Here is a 6,517-nt window from a genome sequence, read left to right as displayed (position 1 = left end):
TGTTTATTCATAACCATACTGAAAATAAGTACATATTGTTAGCTGATGCTAACTGTCTAGCTAACAAGCTTGCTGGTGCTAAGTTGAGGTAATTTTTAGATATAAAGTCCAAATATGTTTATTCAACGACCTAGATAGATTACATCTGGGGGAAAAGAAAGCATGTGATGTTCACAACATGGTAACTACAGTAATGATCAAAGTGGGAAGTGATGTCCTCTGGGGGCATTTGGCCAGGGGTGTTTTTACACCACAGACAAGGTTTGAGAAGAAAAAAATCATTATGAAAATATAATTATATTTTCCTTAAAATGTTCTTCCTAACTTCAGGCCTTATTCTCATGTCATATATAACTGTGATGTTCTCCAAAACAACAAGCTTTAAACACTTTTTTCTTACTGGTGAAAATCAGATGGTCAAATCTGTTTTCTCTCAGGTACATCACAGTGTAAGCTTCACAGTGAACATTACTACATCACTCTCGTCAACGTAGTCCATATCAACAACAAAAATATATTTTGACTCCATATAGTGGTTATTTTGGGAAAATCCCAGGTATTTTGAGCAGTAGGGTTATAAAAAATATGTGCTAATATAAAATTAAATTAAGTAGCCTATATAAAATTGCAAAATAAATCTATCTATCTGTACTTTTTACATAAGTAGATAACAGATAAAAAAAGGAGTACTTTTACTGGAGTAATATTTTATTATACGTATCTGTACTTTTACTCAAGTACTTGATTTGTGTACTTCGTCCACCACTGCATCTTAGCTAATCGCCCTGGCATAATGTTGCATGACAAAAAAGAGAAAACATGTCTGCTGATTGATATAGCTGTTCCAGATGATACTAACATCATGCTAAAGGAAACCGAGAAGATCAGTAAATACAAGTACCTGGAAATTGAGATCAGTAGGATGTGGAAATGTAAAATGAGAATTGTACCAGTGATAGTAGGAGAGTTAGGAACATTAAAGAAGTGTTTCATTCAGAACTTGAAAAAGCTCCCAGGCCATCCGTCAGCTAGTGAAGTGCAAAAGATTGCACTCATGAGCACTGCACATATCCTTCGTAAGGTGCTTGGGTGAATTGCTGTGATCTCTTGTTGAGATCTGGATTCACCAGTACAACCGCAAATAAATGCGAGAAGAAAATATTTTAATGCTGCATAATCGTAATAATAATAATAATTTTCATTAACACTTATTATTAAAATATATATATATATATATTAAAATACAAATACAATACAGTATTATTATTCAAAGTGTTTGATGTGTAGTTTGTGTAAATGCTGTATCTATTAATATTTGTCTTCATATTTCTGTTTTCATTGTCACAGATCTAAAAAAAAATAAAAAGGCATAAAATAAGTCATATTTATTTTATTTTATTTGTAAAACTTATTAATATTTATATTTACATTCTCAGCATCCCAAAAATCATATGGCCATGCCTGTTAAACAGTTCAGGTTACCCACTGTGAATAAAAATGAGTGTGTGTATGTCCAGATTGTGTCTCTTATCCCGTTGGCACTGCTGTAATAGAGGTTCTTCCTCTGGATACTGACATTGTGTGATCCCAAAGCATCCTAAAGTAAGCAGCGAATTGTAGATAAACATTTCCTGTAACGGAGCAGATGAAAGCTGTAGCTTGAGGGCAGTCAATTTGCTGAGCTGGTATAAGACGCTCCCATTGTGAGTGCTAAAAGCCATATGATAAATCATGAGCAGCCGTGGGACCGGTGGCATCGAGTGTTTGCCTCTTTGAGCATTGTCTTTGCAGACTGATGTCACATATTTGCCAGCAACTGTTATCTTTGTGTCTGTTTACTCACAACATGAGGCTCGAACTTTCCATGTATCCACTACATCCACTAAAGCTTGAGCTGCAGCATGTGTAGTTTGGAGGTGATATGTAGCCTCTGGCTCCTGTAATCCTCTGATTGTTTATTTATACATTGTATTACAGTGTCTGATGTCCAAGCTTTATTTTCTGGCTTCACCTCTTGTGAGAGTGCACAGTTATTGCATGACAAATCCACCAAATTCACAGCTGTGTTGTCGCACTTTTCACAAACCTGAATCCCAAAAATTAATGGCCCAGAAATAATTTGACGAATTGCTGTTTATTTTTAGAGGCTTGATTCACCATGTAGCTCCGAATTGAGACTTGGACTGGGCGGTATGTGTTGTAAGTGCAAAAACAAAAAACATCAAACGTTATTTTAGATAAAAATGTGCAAGGGAGTGTGAATTATGTAGTTGTTGAGAATGGTTACTGTTTCTTTTAAGTTTTTCAGCAGTTTTATCACCCTTTAAATGTATTATGTTTGCTGCATGTAAAAAAAAAATGAAGCAGCATAACTTTTTTGCACTACATAAATATCTTGAGCATCAAGCCAGCATATTAGAATGATTTCTGAATAATCATGTGACACTGAAGATTGGAGTAATGATGTTGAAAATTCAGCTTCGACATCACAGAAATCGTGTGTGTGTGTGTGTGTGTGTGTGTGGCTCAAAGCATGGTAAACATCAGACCTTCAAGTGAAAAGAAATGATTTGGTTTAACAACTTCAACAGATTTGCGATCTTAAACACTGGTCTCAGCCCCGTGAATTCCCAAGGACAGAAACTTCAGCAATGCTGTGCCACTTTTGGCCCAGATCGATTTGCTTTAAAGCTGGACACGAGGTGAATGTTAAGCTGGTCGTGCAGAACGTCTGATTGTCCCTTGCGTTCGCGGCCTCGGTACGGCTGCACAGCTTACTCAGTCATAAGTTCAGCAGATTCGAAGACGGCCATGTGCAGTCACATCTCCAGAGACAGGGGCAATTTCATAGATGCTGACCATCTGTGGACCTTGGCTTTCAAATATTACTCTGACAATACAAGTAATCTACAAAATGTGTTATTGACTGGAGTTTCACAGAATTCAGAGTTACCATTTTGTCATTCTATAACTGCATTTGTGTACATTTTATCTGCATTTATTTAATCTAATAAAAAATAAATAATTTATTTGATTTTCTATCTAAAGCTGGCTATCTGGAAAAACTATGGAAGCTTGTTCTTAGCACAGGATGAAAAAAATAATAATGTTTTATGCCTTTAATACCTTGCGTGATGGGAAGAAAAAAACAAAAAAAAAACAATTCAGAATTCAGAGAAAAAGTCAGATTACTGTTATGAATCAAAATTAAAATTATATAATTACTAAATTATGAATTAAAAAGTGTGAAAATTGTGATTGCATTGTATATAACTTGGGATTGCAAGAAAAAAAAGTCTGAATTGTAGAAGTTTTTCAGACAATAAGCTTTCCAGACTACTAATTACACAAAAAATAATAGTAATGGTCCTGTGCATAGTTTAATATTAAGTAATTTAGCAATCCAACCTCGATAAACAAACTCAATTAGTCCTCTTCTAAAAGAGGATAGTTCAGAAGACAATTCCAGCGTTTTAAAATCCATTTAAAAGTTGTTTACTTTAAAAAACAAGATCATCTAATCATAAATAGAATACAGCCACAGGTTTTTATTATTATTATTATTATTATTATTATTATTATTATTATTATTATTATTATCATAAACGCCATAATACATTAATACAAATGGTATTGCTAGTCTATAGCATATGATGCAGTGACTTCACACTTTATTTATGAGGTTGAGGAACCCATGACAGATAAAGAAAACCCCGATGATGCTTTTGGAAAAGGACAGTGATGATTTTCACCTTCTATTCTTGCAAGCACACAATTTGCTTTGAAGGTAACATTCCACATGAAGGTTTAGCTTTCAAGTTCATTTCCCTTTCATCAATTTTGTTTTTCAAAGAAGTCTGATATTACATTGTACAGCAGACCCACAAGTGTTGGGTAATGGATTTTATGCCAGTTACACACATAGAGCTGTATTCACATATATGGATCTCCAAGGACATGACTGCATCTACACTATGTACTGCAGAAACATTACCAATTATGGCATGGAAAAAAAAAAACTTAAATAACTTATATAATATGTATACATACATACAAAAACAAGGTTATGTAATTGTCTTTAATAGTCAATTTGTTGTATTAAAATCCCATCTCTTGCATTCTTCATCCACAGTGAGATGTATGATTAGATTATAGTTTTCATGCTGTGATTGACTGTTTGAACTTTTTCTTTTTCTTCATAGAAATGGATTTGGATCCTCTGCAGTGAATGGGTCCCGTCAGAATGAGAGTCCAAACAGCTGATTAAAAAAAAACAAAAAAAAACAATAATGATGTTATAAAGTTAAAACAACTTGATGATGGATTCATTTGCAAAACACAGCTTTTAACTTCATAAGACGTTATTTGATGGACTGAAGTCATGTGCATGTTTTTATCAGCTGTTTGGAATCTCATTCTGATGGCACCCATTCACTGCAGAGTATCCATTGGTGAGCAGGTGATAGAATGCTACATTTATCCAAATCTGAGGAAGAAACAAACTCATACACCATCCATGGCCTAAGGGTGAGTAAAATTATCAGCAAATTAAAATTTTTGACTGAACTGCACCTTTAAGAAAGTTCACAGAGCAAAGTCGCAGTGCATTCTTCCGTCGTTAATCAATGCGAGTATGTGTAGAAATTATAACCCTGTGTTAAACGATCATCCCATCCCCGTGTCATGCGATCATTCCATCCCATTCCACTTCAACTCTTCAGGAAACATTTGAGTGAATCCTGACCAGAGTATGCACAAGTCCAAGGGAGCAAAAGTTCACAATTAGCTTATATAATATCACAATGTTCACACTATAGGATGCACCCTATTTTTCACATTGCGTGTCCATGGAAATGACCTTGCAAATAAATAAACAAACAAATCAATCAATCTTGTTGAGATGAAAACACTATTGAATAGTTGGAAGAATATGGCTTTGGAAATTCAGGGTTTCAAAAATCTTAATACTCAAATGTACATACTTAATGCAATTTGATATCAATAATGTGCATATACATGCAAGATATTGGTTGTAGCTGCGGCTTATATTTGTGCTTGTTTGTCTGCATCTGGAGTTTTATGCTGTACTCATTTAGCATATTTTTATTGTATTTTCAGTAAAGATTTTTACAGAATTGTGTGTATTTATTTATTGTGCTTCTCAATAATTCAGTGCACATAATGTGTATATATTAACTGCTAATCTAATATATTAATTTCACAAGAAATATGTCATGGCTCATGCTTATAAAACAAGGCCTCCAAAATGTTATGCTTTACATAATGTCATGCAAATGTGTGCTTATGTGCACAGACTGTGGTATATTTTTTTATATAACAAACATTTTGCTTTTATTCTTGAATGTACAATGGCTTTGCAATCAAAATGCGTTAATATTGTTTATTTTGAGTTCATTTGTCTTAGTTTGTCACATTTGTCATTTGTGATATATTGTGAAGGCAAGCATAAAAATCCATTTAAAGTCACGCATAATGGACTTAAATGTGTTCTGAGGCATTTTAAAGTTTCATTCGGATAATGATGCTTTTGGGAAACGTGAATGAAAGCTCTGTTTAGAGCAGGAAACCGGACGCAGTGAATGCCAGAGTATTTCATTTCAGTTTGACCCAACCTGGAGACACAGGGCAAAGTATTATGAGTCTGACGGGACCTTACCATACATTTGAAGAGTGATGCGAGGAGATTTATCTTGACCCCTCAGCGATGTCTCTGAAACATCACAGGTCTTGTTAAGGCTAATCTGCGAACACCAAAAAACGAGAGTGATTATCCATTGAGTGGCTTCCAACAGAGCTGCGTCTTTAGCCAAATGTCACCCTAATTCCTTTTGACTGGCTGCTGTAACGATGACAGTCCCTTGATGAACACCGACAGCCCGAGTCCAAGCGGAGGTGGGCCTTTAATGATTTTCATCTTGGCTCGGGCTAGGCCAAGCCGAACGTGTGCTGGCAAAAGTGCTATAGCGAGTGGAAACGGCGCAACACAATGGAAATGTGTTAACCTAATCTCCCTCTAGTATTGACGGTTCAAAACAAAAGGAAATTTGTTTACGGCGTACTCATTTGGTTAATTTCAGCGTGTTTGGAGTTTGTGTGCGTTACAGTCAGTCATGCGGACTCCGTAATGCCGCAGAGAATATGCCTATGAATGTGATGTGAACTGGCGTTGAAATGTGCATGACTGCCTCTCTCTGTCTCTCCCTCTCTCTCTCTCTCTCTCTCTCTCCTGCCATTTCACTGTCACACGCCACACATTTTGCAAGATGAAGAATTATGACTCCGGCTCCCCTTAATGCCGCACACCCCGTCGTTATGATATATTTATCACGTCCATGCAAATCACAGCAACGCAATTAATATCTAGTGACTTATTTACATACTAAATAAACAACTTGATAGTGCATGTGTCGGTCATGTGTGAGTATCACTAAAGGATGCAATACCAGTAGAGAGAGTCAAATGAATGACATGTGTTTGCACAACGATTTAGTGCGAT

Source organism: Sinocyclocheilus grahami, unplaced genomic scaffold (genome assembly GCF_001515645.1).
Source record: "Sinocyclocheilus grahami isolate Dianchi unplaced genomic scaffold, SAMN03320097.WGS_v1.1 scaffold665.1, whole genome shotgun sequence".
Classification (NCBI taxonomy): domain Eukaryota; kingdom Metazoa; phylum Chordata; class Actinopteri; order Cypriniformes; family Cyprinidae; genus Sinocyclocheilus; species Sinocyclocheilus grahami.
This window is presented reverse-complemented; position numbering follows the sequence as displayed.